The following is a 17,469-nucleotide window of genomic DNA, read 5'->3' as shown; positions in this document are numbered from 1 at the left end:
ACTTGTAGTCTTGTAGTACTATTTCATTTTGTCTTATTTCTTAATATTTACTTGGTTACTCTAATAGTAAAATGATAGAGTAATTGTAGGAGGTAACAGGTAAGAGATACAGCTGATAAATCTGGAATTACAGTAAGTCTAAAAGTATGTTTCTCCGTCCCTATTTTGAATAATATATTTCTTAGCCACTGGCCTTGATAATAACATGAATAAACCCTTCAAACGAATCATAAAACATCTTAATTTGGATATACTTGGTAAAACTTTCCACTGTACATTCTGTCATTTTTGTCAGGCACTGGTTTGGGACACCGTGTGTTTCCAGGTTTCAAGCATGAATGCCAATCAGTGAGCCACGTCTGGAGTTTGAAGCGAACAGAACATTTCATTAAAATCTTCATCAGTCTCTGTTTTGTTCTCATGTTATTTTCTTCCAGACGGCAATCTGTTCTGCCAGACCTCAACTCCTCAAAGTGAAATTTCAAAGAAGGCAAATGAAATGGAATTTATTCATTTTACTTGATGCCATACTGAGATTAAGCACCCAGATTCAATAGTTTGTCTTTCAAATAATGCTACAAAAACCAACAGCCCTATTTAATTGAATATATGGATTCCAAGATTGACCTTCTTTCTTTTTTTAGAACTAGTTATCTTTGCTAGGAACTTGAAAATGCATTATATTACTGACAATTCGTTTTTTCAGTGAGCAGAGTTTTGCTATAATATCCACAATATCCAGGTATTTTCATTAAAGACTTGTGATCCCTTTTTCTTATTACCAACTATTAAACAGGAAATAATGCTTCATAGCAAAATCCGATCCATAAAATTCAAACAAAGAACCAGTGAAAAACTTTACACGATAACACATTTGTCTTCAGAAGACATTGGTCTCTAGTGGGTGTTGCAATTATGACAGGGATAAAGGAGGAAGCGGAGTGATATTTTTAGTAACAATTTCTAACCAGCTTCAGCATTGCTGATTGTCTAGATCACAGCCTTCCTCCTCAGTCTGTATTTTCAGGTTCGAGAGGTGATGGTGAAAAGTCATATCTTCTCAAGATCACAGTTTATTTCCTGTTTGGACCTTCATGTTTTGCACTTTTTTCCACTTAGATTCATTCATTTCATTTTTATTTGCTGGTGAAGTTTAGTCACAAAAATCTCAGTTGGGTTTAGTCCAAATAAGGATCTTTTACTAAAATATGCCCCTAATGTTGCTATAAGCTACATACGTCACTGAAATCATGCCAAATTGCATAGAGTGTGAGAACATCCTGCACATATCTGTGACATGGCAGTGGCTTAGAAACTACGACATAGTCCTGGGACTAAGAACAAGCTGGTTTTATAGAAACTACAAAGTCTAGACTGTAGGTCAAGGTGGATTTGCCCTGATGATGATACACCTGTTGGTCAGGATTGTTTTGTTCTTGTGCCAAAACCTAATTAAACTTTTCCCATTGCACAGTCACATAATAATATCACTACATATTATGTCCACAATGCCTGAAGATTATTCAAATAGCAGTGAAATGGTTTCTCTGAGCACCTATGACATCAAGCTGTTTTCTTCATTGCCTGCTGGTTCACTAGATTTGATTTCAGCTGCTGAAACAGAATGTCCCCTCACTACCACTTCATTAAGCTGCTGATTTTACATTCATATTAAGTTCATATTTGTAAATGAACTATTTAAAGATCAATTTGATGGTGACTGAAACACGGAAAGAGGAGCAAACAGATTTCAAATGCATTATACATTTTATTAATAGGCTTGTTGTGTTGTTATAATGAAACTCTGCTCTCCTGGCATCTTTGAAAGTCTCAATTCCCTCAGTCATTTTCCAAGCCTGAATGGGCATCACAGCAGGTTATTTGCTCTAAGCAGTGTCTTTAAATGCAGACAGTTAATGACAGCAGGTCAATAATGTGTTATTTGCATTCCCTGGCTGCTGTGCCTTAAAGGCTAATAATGACATTATAACCGGGGAAATCTCAAATGATCAGCATCAACCCACCACACACCTTCTCAGATCATTTCACCTTAAATATTCCAGGAAGTCAGATCAATTCTCTTAGGTAAGTATGTGGTGCATGCTGTGTTTGGTAACACTGAGACTGACAGGTCAAGTCCAACTGGGGACCAGCTAAAAGCTGAGGTTGTTCTTTTTGTAGGATTCCTTGGTCTTGTGACAACTGTTGATGAGCAAAATCTAGCCTGGATGGAAAATACAGCTAGTAGTGCTCTTGGACACCTTCAATTCACCAGCCTGTCATTGTGAGATGATGAGGAAAGGGGATGCAGGAGAAAAATGAACCTGAATGAAACAAGGTGTGTTATGAGACATTGAAGACAGGCAAGAAGAGAACAGTAGATAAAAAGGGGTTTCAGTGAAAGGGAGCATTGACTAGCTATGAAAAGATGGCTACCCGTCCCTGACCCTGGTTCTGCCGGAGGTTTGTTCCTGTTAAACAGGGATTTTTCTTTCTCACGGTCTCCAAGTGCTCGCTCATGTGCTTGGTCATGTGATTGTCTGGGTTTTCTCTGTATTATTGTATAGTCTTTACCTTACAATATAAAGAACCTTGAGGTGATTGTTCCCGTGATTCGGTTCCAGAAAAATACAAAATTGAAACTAGAGAATTTGGATCGTTTGGCTTTTGTGTAGTTAGGCAAGATTCAGTAAGAATCTGGTATGAGGCGCTAACCCACACCAGCCCCATTAGGGTCTATTCCCTCCTGTCAGCAGTCTTTCCAGGCTGTCATCTGGTCTTTCCCTGATTGTCAGCTGCCCTTTTGCAGCGGTCACTGGATCACTCCAGAGTTCTGATTCAGTAAGAAGGACTAGATGTTACAGTCCCTGATAATGCATTACTTTAGATGGAGAGACTCTTGAGGAAAGGCAGCCCAGAAACTTTGTCGCAGCACGCATCATTGTGTGCCCTGAGCTAGAATCTAATATTGGGTGTGGCTGGCTAAGCTCTAGACTGGGAACTGCTACTGGTTGGATTTGACTGAGTTCCGATCTGGAGACTATGGGGGAGTCTGTACAACAATGAACTTCGAATTGGGTGCTGATGCCCTGAGGACTGTGGGGATTCTCCTGCCTCTGGACTTCAATTGACTGATTTGACTTACTTATTAAAAAGCAAGAGAGAAGTGATACTCCCTAAAGGATAAGTGGAATACCAATATGTTTGTTATCAATGTAGAAAAGAAAGAGTCATTAATTTTCTGAACATCACTTACAGCAAGACCATGTTTTCAAAGCACACTCTTAGAGATTATATTGTTCACTGTAGAGGGCATATAATGCATGTAAGAACAAAAAAATGGTTATGCATGATATCCTGCATTAAGTCTGTAATGCAGCACATACATGAATCTGTGCCCAAACAGATTCATAGACACGCATTCAAACACACCCACACTCTTACTCCCACAGACGGCAAAGACATAGCACAGCTTCCAGACTGTGTGTTTAGAAAGGCAAACAGCTTGTAGGAACAACTGGTCGCAAAAAATGAAAGAAAAGAGACAAATAATGTGCATTAAGTCATTGCAGAGATTATAATGTCACTCGGGAGCTGCAGCCCTGCACAAACACCCTGCTGTGCTCTATTTCAATAATTTTCCATAAACCAATCTAATCTCCCTCCCTCCTACACTGTGCTTTAAGAAGATTTTATAGGCTTTTGTTTGAGAAGCAGATAATTCCTTATAAATCATAATAGCGCTCCCTGAATTGTAAAAGGTTTCTCAGCTTAGTGGCATGATTGGTTCACAGCAAGTATGCATGATAACACCTGTATTGTTTGCGATGGACTTCAGATGGCCTTATTTCAGACCACACAATACAAAGTTATTTTCGCACAGACATATATCTGACATGTACGATATGAAGTGTGATTCGTCACCGCATGTGTTCTTCCTAATTAAAATAGTCCTTAGCAGAAGTATATTGCAATTGAACTTTGGTGACCTTTTCATTTTTGGCTTCTTATATACTTCTCTTTTATTTTGTCCAGGCTAATTCTTCACCTTGCACTTTGAGTGTGAATGTGTGGCCTTGAGATATTTCCAAGGGACCATATGGCAAAATACCGCACAATATAGGTAAGATTTGATCTCGTTTTGTCAATTTTTGTGTCGGAGACAGGAATAGTTTTAGTCCTTGACCTTTCTTTTCCCAGCACACATACAAAATGAGGGCTTGGCAGGATATCCACTATTCAAAAGATATTTAATCCAATAAATATTATGGAAATGTAAGAAAGACATGATAGTGCACAGTGTTTCTTTTTATAGTGTATGTAACCTTTCTCTCAATGGCTAAAAAAGAAACTACAGTGTTTAATACCCTGTAGTTTCTTTCAGTGAATTAGCAGCTATGTCAACATATTCGACTGTCTCATTAAGTGTATAGCTCACTGTCATCAAGTGAAACCTCTTTTCTCTCATTTCCATTAAATTCATTCCCACATACAGCTGTTACCCCATACCTAAATGCCCTGAGTAGGAAATCCCAATTTGACTCCTACCAGACTCTTACAGCCATTAGTGAGCATTTCTTTTCTTCAAAGTCTTGAAATAAAGTGAAACTGTCAAAATATATCCTAAAAATTTCCATAACAGATGTGGAGAACATAAACAAGTCAAACAGTCTAATAACACTGCCCTCCACATATTAGGCCTTGCATATTATTTAGTCATTGCAGGCACAAAGTATTCTAGTTTTCACCTGTCATGTACATAGCCTGTCTTAGCTGCCAAAAAGGTGAATTAAATGGACTTAAAAGTGTTGCGTTCTTGCACAATTAACCACCTACCAAAACGTGTGTGCTATATTTCTGTTTTTACAGAGTAATTTTTAGTATGGTCTGTCGGTGAAAAGGTTTAATAACTACATTAACATCATATTGATGATCTAAAGTGACGCACCACCAATTTTACACACACACACACACACACGGGTCATTGCTCGTAATATTACTGCTGTTCACTTTGTGAAAATAGTTGCATAATATCTTCAGTGACTCAGCAGGGAGCCTTTCAAAGTTTGAAAGAGAAAACCCTGATGATTTCTAAATTCAGAGACAAATGCCTACAAAGTAAATGTAAGGTGGGTAAATACATAAGCAGTGAGATGATATTATTTGGATGCACTGTGGGAAATATTCCACCAATTTTGCATGTCAGAGTACATCTACTCAGGAAATTATTACCCTGCATTTGAAAACAATTGAATATCTTCTGAGACCCTGCAGAACTTTGACAAAATTACTCGATAGATAAACAATCCTATTGGCTGAGTGTTCATTAAAGTGTTATACCGAAACATTCACAATAGCAAAGGAGAAACCATTCAGCTTTGCTCCAAATCAGTCTCAAGGTTGCCTGTGTTACATTTTTGTCACACACCTACCTATTCATCTTGATTTTCTTGTCTGAAGTCCCTGTGAAATATGAATACAAAAATGGGCAGTAACTGTCTGTTTCCAGTGAAACTACGACAGTCCCGCTCCTGACAGAACAATGTTGACACAATAGCTATTCGGGGGCTTTAAGCGTTATCACATAATCTTGATCAGCAGATGGAAGTGCCCACTTGTTCAAATTTATATTTGAGTTACAGGGTGATGCACAAAGCACTCAAAGAGTTATCTGGAGTGATTTTTGGATTGACAGACTTGGAATTATCATAGAAACAAGCATTAAGAAAGCCAATGTTAAGGATGCCAATATCATGCCTATACAATTAGTATAGGAAAAAATAAACACCACTTGCTGTTTCCACCACAGACTCTCTATATAGGTTCATGTATTCATGTCCCACCAATTAATTACACTGATTTGCAGTTTTTAGACTGTACCAACTTTAACTTTTCCAGCTAAGGTCCCAAATTGGAAGCAGCGAGACTAAAGTAAAAAAAAAATGTAAAAACTTACAGTAATGCAAACAAAGATGAATTCACACGTGAGCAAATGTTAGATGATTAAGCTACAAGGAATGCAGGAGGGATAGCAAGTGTCAATCAATCACCACATACCAAGCGTCAAAGCCTTAACTTCCCAGTAATAGTACAACAATATTCAAAATGACCTCCGCCATCAAACAGGGAGATGCTAAAATTAGCCAATCAAGATGGTAATGACTTGTTGAAAAAGAGGGTGACTAGCTGTGATTATTCTGAATGGAGTTCATTTGGTGTGAAGGATTTTTTTGGTGTCAATATTTAGTAGCTGTTCAGTCTGAAACACAATCAAATAAAAATGCTGATTTTGCAAATAAATTCTTAAGGGAACTATGCAAAGTTTTCCTGGGTCAGGGGTCAGCAGTTAGCTGACTAACTTATTTGCCTTATTTCTTGTATATATGCTAAAGTTAGTGTTCCAGGTTGCTTTTTATTGCCTAAGTAGGTATCAGTCTACTCAAAAATCACACAAGAATGTTCTCCAAATGTTAAATTCCTTTAAAGGTTAAATTCCTGACCAACCTAAAGAGTTACACAACTGACTGAGAAGGATTACTTAGAAGGAGTTGGAACAGGGACGTAACTGAAAATTAGTGCATTTAGTCACTTTAGTGATACACTGACTAAATACTTTTAATATAGCATTTTAGTTTGTATTTGTATATTTGACAACTCAAATTATTTCTCAGTTTAGGACATATTTGCCCTCTCTTATACTTACTCACAGAGCTTTTTTTTATTTTTTTAATTACTTGCACAATGGGATTCTGATGGCTATAAATGTGCTGAAAAAACTGACAGTGTGCATACTATGAACCATTTGTAGCTGTCTGATGAGTTGTTAAATGCAGACACCCATTATTCCACCTATACATCTGAATATAACATTAAACGTATGAAGAGGTTGCAGGTGCAGCAGAGTGTGATGATGATTATGGGTGCGATTCTATGATTATAAATGCTTCAAAATGAGGCTTCTGCTGTGAAAGTGATGTCACTGAGCATCAGTCTGGAGCCTCTGTGAAAGCTGTCCTACTTTCTTGATGCACACTTTAAATCCATCATGATATGCAGGAGATTCAATGCGATGCTCTTAGGCTTTTGACACTTTATTCTGGTTCACTCAGAAGGAAATGAAGCTCGTGAAAAAAATAGAGATATTTGAAGACATGCAGAATTATTTCCACTTTTTCTATTTTTATATCATTACTTTCTCCATTTGGCCTCAGTCTTAGTAAGCCCTGCAATGAAACAAAGCAATGCTTACATTCAGAGCTGCGGGGGATTTGTTTTCATCCAAAGTACGTCCAGCTTAGAGCATACAGTACTTAAAGAGAATGGATTTGTGTCTGGTTTTTGTTGGCACTGAGAGAATCAAACTGTTACAAATCATTTGAAGCTGGTACTTTGGCTCTGACATACCTTTTTTATACATCTAACACAGGTTTGGATTGGATGGATTTAATACAGTGTAATGTGATTATATTAATGCCCATAATATAAAGTAAAGTGCAGTTGTACAAGATGATTCATAGGTGTCTTTTGTGACGTGGAAGATGGTGCGTCACATATTTTCATTAATATCTTTTTTTGGTGAAAAGGAAACTCCTGAGGCTGAGAAGATAAAACACAGATAGATGAGGACATATTTTTAGACCTCACTGAGTGAAAGCTTGCTAAATCATTTTTGACCAACAGTAAGGGGAGCCGACAAGCTCTGACTCAGTAATTGCATTCCTCTTTGGAATGTCTCTGGAAATCCATCATGCATTGTTTCTGTTAGTTCCCCCTTTTCATCCCAGGATTCCAAGAACACTGAAATGTTAATGGAAACTGTTGGCACACATGCTACAGATGTTAACTTTCAAATTACAGGAGCCTTGCTATAGTCAGATAACATCTACATTTTCTCTTGTACTTAATTGCAATCTGCTTCAAATTAATCATCTGATAACTAAGTAAGATGAACAAATGTACAATAAGTATCACAACCTCCAAGCTGTAATTTATAATGAATATTCTATATAAACTTTAAGCCCAGTGGACATGTGCATTGTGAAGGAAAGCAGCCATCACCCAAATCCACATCTACTAATCCCTGTGCAGAACTTCTTGGCTCTCTAAGAGTATATCTCCTATCTTTTTGTAGGAGTCTTTGCTTTGCAAGTTTAACGTTTTGAATAACTCACAACAGTGACGAGCAGAAATTGTAGCATCTAAAATGGTAGATGTTTTCCATGTTCTTTGTTGCTCGCTTAGCATACAAGAGGCATAGGGAAATGTGGTTAACCTGGGTTTGTCAACAATCTAATGCTCACTAAAACAGAAAAACAGCCCGCTGAAACACAAAAATCACACAAAAAGAAAAATCTGTCAAATGTATTTGCTATTCTCTAACATGTTAAGATTGGCATGGTCTTATAATGTACGTTAGCTAAGCTGACTTAAACAACCTCTGTTTTCTATTGTGAATGACAATTTTAAGAAATGCAAATATGTTTGGAAAACAACCTATCAAAGGAGCTTTGATTTGGTGAATCCTCTTGAAAATTTGAGAAAGAGGCCTCTGTTTCTTCCCATGGCTCCCTAGGAAAACCTAACCACTTATTATTTCTGCCTGAAAATATGATATGCCATGACAGAGTAGATTTTGTCACAGTTAGGTTGTCAGGATTGAATCTGTTCACAGCCTAAAATTCAAAACATGTCTGATACAATGTCGTCTGCTGCTACAGTCACAGATGTTACACAGAAGTACTGAATGGATGAAAACAGGTGGTCATCATCATCAGTGTGTAAAATTAAAATCAATTTGATCTTGTAAAATAATGCACTCTATCTACTAAGTGCCATAGCAGTACACCTATTTTACAGGTCTTGGAAATTGTCCATGTTTGGCTCTTTCTACTACCATTCAAAGTACAAATCAAGGCTTCTAGCTTGAAAAAAAACCTCCTCACACATACTTGGTGTGAACACACTCTGAGTGTTTGTGTCTTGCAGCTGAGCAGCCACATGCATCGGCAGGAAGAAAGAGGCAGGTGTGATGACAGGAGGGAGGGCTGGTGGTAGAGGGGGGTTGGGGTGATCAGGAAATGGTGTAGGGAAATCTAATTTATTTTTCATACGCTGCTGAGATGGAATGTCATATATCATGCTATGCAGCAATTTTGTGCCCGTCCCAGGCTCACAAAAGATGAAAGAAAAGTGATCAAAGATACCGAGGGAGAAGTCAGCTGCTGGAGTTGCTATGGGATCCACTTCCAGTGAGAACAACATAAACTGTGTTGAATTACTCATCCAGTCGCTATTGGTTTTTAGTGTGGCACAATTCACTTCAAACATCAATGTTAGAAACTTCAACAATCTAACATCCTTTGGGTGAAGCATACACATTTTCTTAGATACGCAATGCTTTTACATTTTTATTGCATAATCAGAGATAAAAAGATTGAATGAAAATTGGACTAATCTACAGACAGAATGAACTAGATGTGTTAAAGAAACATCTGCACTGCCTTTTGATTGAAACTTAAAAAAAAGAAAAAAGAAAAAGAATAGCTTGCTAGGTTTTATTTAGACCACAGACTGTGTATAAATAAGCCCATGTTTAATGGTCATCAGATTTGCATTGCAAACACAGCCTGAATATACACTTGCTGGCAACTTCTATTGTATTGAAATCTGAAGACTGTGGAGTGCATTTGAGTAAAGTCAACTCATGGTCTTTCTCAACAAGCTCATTTGAAATGATTTGAGCTTTGAGCTTCGCCACATGTCAAGAAAATATTCCCACACCATTACACCACCACCAGCAGCCTTTGAGACAAGACAGGACTGATCCATGTTCGTTATGTCAAACTACGGGTTTGAATTTTGTTGCAAAAATCAAGACTCAACAGACTAGGCAATGTTTCCAGTCGTCTGTTGTCCAATTTTGTTGAGCCTGAGTAACTTGTAGCCTGCGTTTCTTATAACTGACAAGAGTGTCCAGATATAAGAAAGAGGGTTTTATATGCTGTGAGGTTAAAGATGCTCATCTGCATACCCTGGTAGTAATAAGTATATCTGAGTCTCTGTTGCTTTCCCATCAACTTGAAAGAGTCTGACCATTCACCTCTGACCTCTGGGATCAACAAGGCATTTTATTTCCAGAGAACTGCTTCTCACTGGATATTTTTGCTATTACAGCTAATTCTCTGTAAACCCCAGAGATGGTTCTGTGGGAAAGTAGATTGTAGATCAGCACTTTCTGAGTTGCTTAGACCAGCTTGTCTGGCAGTAACAACCATGCCATGTTCAAAGTCGCTCAAATCACCTTTCTTTCCCATTCTGATTCTGCTCAGTTTGAACTTCAGCAGGTCGTCTTGACCATGTCTACATAACTAAATGCACTGAGTTGCTTCCATAAGATTGCCTAATTAAATATTTATGTTAACAAGCAGCTGACAGTAACAGTAACAAGTGTACCTAATGAAGTGGAAAGTGAGTGTGGATAAGTTTATGGCAAATCTGGTCTTCTCCTTGTTTGATCCTAAGTAAATACTTTCCTTATGAGGTGACAGTCTGTTTCACACGTTCAGTTTTGTAAGTAATAAACCCCACTGGAAAAAAAAATAAGTTCACCATTTGAAAGTCCCTTGGGTTCCCACATCATGTCTGATTTCAAAATACCCAGGTGATGATAACCAAAACATTCAGCTCAAAGCTATCAGGTGAAATTTCACTAACCATGTGGTGCATCTTTATTCTGTGGTTTAGATACAGACTCTTCTTTATGTGTGAAGATCACTTGATTTTAAGGCTAAGACATGGAGTGAGTGAGTTTAAAACAAACCAAATGAAACCCTTTCCCATAAACTGAGAAAATGTAATGGCAGTAAGTGATTAAAATGGACAAGGAAAAACCTTTTCCTCGTTTCAGCCACACACATTGTTTCTATCACAAACCACTTTCAATTATTCTGCAAAGCTGCTGCATTTTTTAGTTTAATTATTAAACCATTGATGCTTCTGAGAGCTTTCAAATCTCCAAACATACCAAGGAATTGGCTGTGAATGTTGGCTTCTATGGCTTTTATGGCTCCTTTACTGTGTATCCTTTATGTGCTTTTTTTTGTTGTCGTCGTTGTTGTTGGCCTTGGGTTTTTTTGTTGGGTTTTTTTGCCAGTTTGTTCTGCTATAAAACCATTCTGCAAAATAATAATTTTCTATACAGATCTAACCCTATTTTCTCCCAACTTCCAGGAGACCACAATTGTGGCTCAAATGCGATACTGACCACTCTTTATGAAGTTGAATGACCCATCATCGATATTAACATAGTAAAAAAACACAATACAACCACCCATGCCACTCCTTTTCAATTACTTTGGTTTATTTCTACTTGCAGCTCCTTATTGATTGGCTGCAGCATTCCTCTTTCTAACCTTTTCCTTTTTTTTCTGCTTTGAGAATTTTCTCCGCCTTACTACACTCCAGAGATCAACCAATTACAGTATCTATATCAGGCTTAGAAGCTCTTTCTACTTCACTGGCGCCATGGAAAATGTTCTGATCTGCCCCATGTTCCACGTTATGATTTCCAAAGGAGATATCAAGATACATGTAGAGTATAGAGCATACAGCATCTTCACTGCAAGAAATGTCCTTTTAGCAGGCCATTTGTTCTCTCATGCCTAGTTCTTTTCTTCCCCCCGCTGATGTAGTTTGCTAGTGGGTGTGTTATTATCTTCAAACGAACAACTGATATGCATTTTGAACAAGTGTAATGTTACCCCACTGCCAGATACGGTACATCAGTCTAGTTTTCAATAGTACTAGATTAATTGATTGACTGATGCTTTTTTTTTTTTTTTGCCCAACACAACATTATTGCAGATCTAATTATCAAGGAACAACACACAGCAAACCCACACAGCTCTTGTCTTTTGCTTTATGAAGATGAATAGAAACTAAATTAGTGAGGACTGTGGGTGGGTGTAACACTTGTTTTATCCCTATTCATTCTTTTCATTACTACATTCTGTCGCCTTCGACATTGCCCACGTCTGGTGCAACAAAATAAAAGTCTTTGAGTCTGTGTCAGAGCAACATGAATTTAATGAGCTCAAAGGTTTGCATTACTGATGGGGTTTTTTCTTTAAAGTGGACCTAATAAGCTTTTACATATTTTCTGCAAAATACAGTATATCCTCTCACAATGGTTGCTGCTCCTATTAAGCATGGAAAGACTTTATCCAAATATTGACATCAATGTATGCCATTATAGGGGAAAATGTCAGGCTTCAGACTGTTTTAAATGCTTGATTTCATACATGTTTTTTCCCTCCTTGAATCTGTTTGATGTTGTCAGAGGGAGTATCCCTAATGTGGCGATTTGAGCACAGAAACTACATTTGTGTATCATGCAAAGTAACTTTTGTAAAGTCCAAAAATAAAATGTGAACTTGTCTCCTTTAAGATCTGTTGATTTCAAAATATCATCTTTATATTCAGATTCAGATTACTGATGACTGTTTTGGTATTTCACCTTTGGTAATTAAAAAAGAAGTGTGAGATCAGACTACAGGCACAGATCTCATTTGTCACCCTTAAATGTTTCGTTTTTTACAAGTCAGTTCAATGTTTAGGCTCGAGGATCTTTGTGAAATTTGGATAAATAATTAAGCGGCATCAGTGCTGTCTTAGAGATATCACATTTTAATTGAAAGCATGCATAACAAACCAGAACCAATGACTTTTTAAGACAAGTGTTTACAAGAAATACACCACAGAGTTGTATCATGGGAAATGTAAGTCCCAGTGTTCTTGGAGTTTAACACAGTCTCATTAAAGAGAAATTGTCTTTTCTTTTAAAGTGTTTTGGTTTTTGCTTCTTAAAATTCAGAAGCAGAAAAAAGTTGATGGAAAATAAAGTTTCCAAGTAGAATTTTTATGAAATGTCATCCACATTGTGGCTGACTGGTGTAGTTGTTATTGTCGTTATGAAGACATCAGCAAGTGCAGCTTCAAGTGACGCCTTTGAAAATCCAGAGCACAAAACGCGTTCTTGTGTTTAACGACGGATGTAGTTATCATCACTGAAAGGAAGTCATTAAAACCAGAAAAATGTAATGCAGACTGACCTGACTGTTCTTCATTTTAATCCTGGAAAACCCATCAATGCATTTGAAATGACCCTTTTACACAATTATTGCCATATGCCTCTAAATTGGAGTTTTCAGCAGTGCTTCATAATACAGGCAGGTATTTTGTAGAATCAAGTTTCTGTATATTATAACTATTTCAAGCTGGAAGTTGATCTAAACCAGGGGTAGGCAACTCCAGGCCTCGAGTGCCGGTGTCCTGCAGGTTTTAGATGTTTCCTTGATCAAACACAGCTGATTCAAATGGCTAAATTACCTCCTCAACATGTATTGAAGTTCTCCAGGGGGCTGGTAATGAACTAATCATTTGATTCAGGTGTGTTGACCCAGGGTGATATCTAAAACCTGCAGGACACTGGTACTCGAGGCCTAGTGTTGCCTACCCCTGATCTAAACTTATTATTTATGTAGTTAAAAATTCAAAATCTTCAAACATTTCCAACATGATTTTCTCGTCCTTTATGGGGCGATCATGGCTTAAGAGTTGGGAGTTCGCCTTGTAATCGGAAGGTTGCCGGTTCGAGCCCCGGCTTGGACAGTCTCGGTCGTTGTGTCCTTGGGCAAGACACTTCACCCGTTGCCTACTGGTGGTGGTCAGAGGGCCCGGTGGCGCCAGTGTCCGGCAGCCTCGCCTCTGTCAGTGCGCCCCAGGGGGGCTGTGGCTACAATGTAGCTTGCCATCACCAGTGTGTGAATGGGTGGATGACTGGTTGTGTAAAGCGCTTTGGGGTCCTTAGGGACTAGTAAAGCGCTATATAAATACAGGCCATTTTACCATTTTAGTCGCAGCAGGGGTCACGAAGCTCAGTCAAGGTGAAGTTACAAACCCAGTTTTAGTTTAATACAGCAGGTCTTCTTACTTGATCAAAGCAGATGAATATTATTATTGCAGCATTCAACTGGAACAACAACAAGAATATTTCTTTATCGCTTGATGTAATTACTTATTACCACGGGATTACTTTGTGTTTTATTGACGTGTGATAATTAATGAGATTCAGTCCACAAATGAAACCCTCTGCAGCGGCACCCATCAGCTAAAGAAATTTGAATCAAACTAGGCCATCTCTGTTGCTCAAACCTGTTGCACACATTGAAGAGTTTCTGAAAAAGAGGAGAATTAATCAGCGCTAAGTTTTTGATCCCACTCCCCTATTCAGTGTGACAACCCCCCCGGAGCTCAGCTAATGCTGCTAAAATTTGCACAAGCGGGCATGTGCTTTTGTCAGATGTGTTTTTCTCACTTTGGAGAGGAAGAAAAGTTGTTTTGCTGTTTAACACAGAGTCAAAAGGCAGAAGATCAATCCTGATAAGAAAGAGCATCTTTTTTGTGATACTGTATCATTTTTTTTCCTCGTGGGAAAAGTGCATGGGAAAAATTGAGCACTTTTTCAAAAAGTGTCTGATTGAAATGACAGACAGAATAAAAAAAGGAACTAACTGGTGACAAATCCTCTTTAGTATGAGGCCAGATGTCTCTTATGGTGCTGGAAAATATATTGTACAGTTATCAGAGTCTATGAGATTCAAATGCAGTGAGGACAAGAAATAAACCAACACAGAAAATCGAATCTAATTTAAATCTGAAAAGATGAAGAGAAGAAACACCACGAACACTTAACTACAAACATAATTCACAGGTGACATGTCCTCAGCATAGATTTTCAAAGTTAGTAAGATTTGTTCTCTTTAAAGTGAAGAAAGAATTGTTCCAGATCATTAATATTGTTAAAACATTTAAAGGACTCCTTTAAAAAGAGAACAATAAGGTACAAAAGAGCTAGAGTTTAGAATCAAACTGCTTTACGTGGTGCAGGAGTATAGGATTTTTGAAGTACTGTGCATCAATGACATCCTTCTGAGGGTACCTTGTCAAAAGAAGCAGTGAGCATCCAGCAAGGATCGATAAATGGATTTCAGGAGGCCTCCAGACTGAGTTTGACAGTACACACACTGCTCTTTCTGACACTTGCTTTGAATGTTGTATTTCAATCAATATACTTTACTGAATGGGCATCTATGGTCAGCACAATCATCCCCACAGCTTATCGAGCCACAGTGTGCATTATGTGCTCTGCAGCTGTAGTCGTAAAACCCAATTTTCATACTGATACTAATGCTACGTGTGATTTATCATTAGTCAGACCTTAAAGGATTATACCATTTGAACCATGGTGGTAATGCAATCGTAAAAAAAAGCCTGTTTGTTGTTAAGATAAATTAGTAGAACCTAGGCCAGACTTTATTTTGAAATGGTTACTTTTAGACATCTGTTTTCTGAACTGTGATGCAGCACAGGAAGAAGAGAATGTAGTGTGGAGAGAGCTGAATTAGAAATTTAACTCTAACAGATGACGCCAACAGAACAAAACAAAAAAAATAAAAAAATAAAAATAACAGAGTTGTGCCTTTGCTGCCTCCAGTATCACAAGTTGATTATATACTGGTGACACCACAAAGCCCACAGAGTTCAGAGGTGGGGAGACTCTGAAAAGTATTTATCTTCAAGCCTACTATAATTTTCCTGCTACTGTTTATTTATTTATTTGGATGTATATGCGCGCAAGCCTTCACTGATGGAAGATGACAAAAAGAGGCATCAGCATCTGTGACAGGGACGTTCACTTTGATTTCATACGTCACTTTGATTTCTTTCATTATCTTTTATTATTGCTGATACTAATTAAAATGGACTCTTATCAGACTTTGAAAGGAAATCACATATTGAATAAGAAACAAGAAACAAAAGTTAATCCTTTTATTGTAGCAGGAATATTGGCTTTCTGAATTTCATGCAGATTATTTTGATTTGATGGGAATCTATTCTAGCAGCTCATCTTCAAACACATTTGAAACATCCTTCATTCTCCCTACAATGGAAGATTCACATCAGACATGTTCCTGTTTGACAAAAAGCTGGCTGACAGCTGGCTGATTACTTTTGTGCCCTTCATATTCTCCCCCCGTTGTGTACCTCTGTCCCAGGCATATTTCTCTTCAATGAGTTCTACCTGTCAGCCATTTTGCAAACATGTAGACTCATTGTATATGAGGGACCCTATTTCAAGCCTCTTGTCTCTCATTCAGCAAGCTTAAGCTCTTTAACACATGCAGTATGAATTATATAACAATTCCCCATATGGACAGTCTTCTGAATAGCCACATATTTTCCTGGCATGAGTGTTTGCGAGCCACAAATGGAGACTAATCACCTCATATCATATCTGTCAACAGACTGATTAGCTTTCTCTCAGTCTGAGGATAGGCTTGGGTTAAATTTATATTTGTTTACAGTTCTTGGTATTTGTTTTATCCTTCTTGCAGTGACAGATGGGTGGAGTTTAGCACTTTAGAGTTCTCCGTGTTGGGTAAAGTTTGGATTACAGATGGCAGCATTAATTCCTCTTGCAAACACTTTCCCTCTGACTGTCTAGACATTTCATGTGCTTGCATTGTTTGAGCAGGTCAGCCAAAATAAGTAAAGCTTCCACTTCCCTTACTGTGAGGTCAGTAGGTCAGATAAGGTATCCCTATGAGATCTAAGCCAGTGTCAGTGATGACCCCAATTTGAACCCTGCACTCAATCCTTAGGGTAAGGACTAGGGATGGAGGCAGCATTGACGATAACTCGGACTTCAGAGATCGAACAATGGAAAATAAAAACTTCCAACTGATGTTGAATAACAAATACATGGGCCACTGAGACTGGCAAGTGCTACATTATTTGTCAGTTGGCCAATAGTAGTTAATAAGGTCAATATACTTCATATCAGTGTATGACTGGAATATATGAGTTAATTTCTGATCATTTCAGACTTTACAGCTGCTGGAAGATTTTGTATGATTTCATCTTATTAGAAAAAAATACTTTAAGAGTTGTGGCATGGTAATCTTAATACACTGATTTAAAAGGAGATCACTCTGTAGTGCATTTTGTTATTTTTGTCATGTTTCAGACTTGTTTTAAAAATGAATTATCTTATCAGTCTACATGATTTTGTTAAATACAAATCCTAATGGTCCTCGAGATTAACAGGCAAAGTACAGACTGGAATTTGTTGCAGGGCCAACAAATATCTACGGGAAAGAATTCATGCTCACCTTCACGTCTGTGGCTACCAGCTAACCGAACCACACACATGTCTTTGAGAGGAAGCTAAAGTAAGATAAGATAAGATAAGATAACCTTTATTAGTCCCACGTGTGGGAAATTTGTTAGGTTAAGGCCACTGACCTTTGCCAGTGCCATCTTACCCTTCCAACCATACATACATTACAACATCACATGGGGAAGACAGGTCAGAGAGGTATAACAATGGAAAATGCACAACATGAGGAA

General features: G+C 37.9%; 1 protein-coding gene across 2 annotated transcripts in view; it reads left to right on the top strand.

Moving 5' to 3' along the window:
- LOC308389565 (leucine-rich repeat and fibronectin type-III domain-containing protein 2) overlaps positions 1-17,469 on the top strand; it is a 141,423-nt gene that overhangs the window by 99,950 nt on the left and 24,004 nt on the right. Inside the window, exon 3 of one of the 2 annotated variants that reach the window (XM_080871041.1) lies at positions 4,036-4,123. The exons of the other annotated variant lie outside the window; for it this stretch is intronic. The gene's annotated coding sequence lies outside the window, so the exon portion shown is untranslated. The remainder of the gene's footprint in view (positions 1-4,035; positions 4,124-17,469) is intronic. 2 annotated transcript variants of the gene reach the window in all.

Source organism: Rhamphochromis sp. 'chilingali', assembly GCF_963969265.1.
Source record: "Rhamphochromis sp. 'chilingali' genome assembly, chromosome: 21".
Classification (NCBI taxonomy): domain Eukaryota; kingdom Metazoa; phylum Chordata; class Actinopteri; order Cichliformes; family Cichlidae; genus Rhamphochromis; species Rhamphochromis sp. 'chilingali'.
The sequence above is the reverse complement of the archived record's forward strand: the minus strand, read 5'-3'. Positions and strand labels throughout refer to the sequence as shown.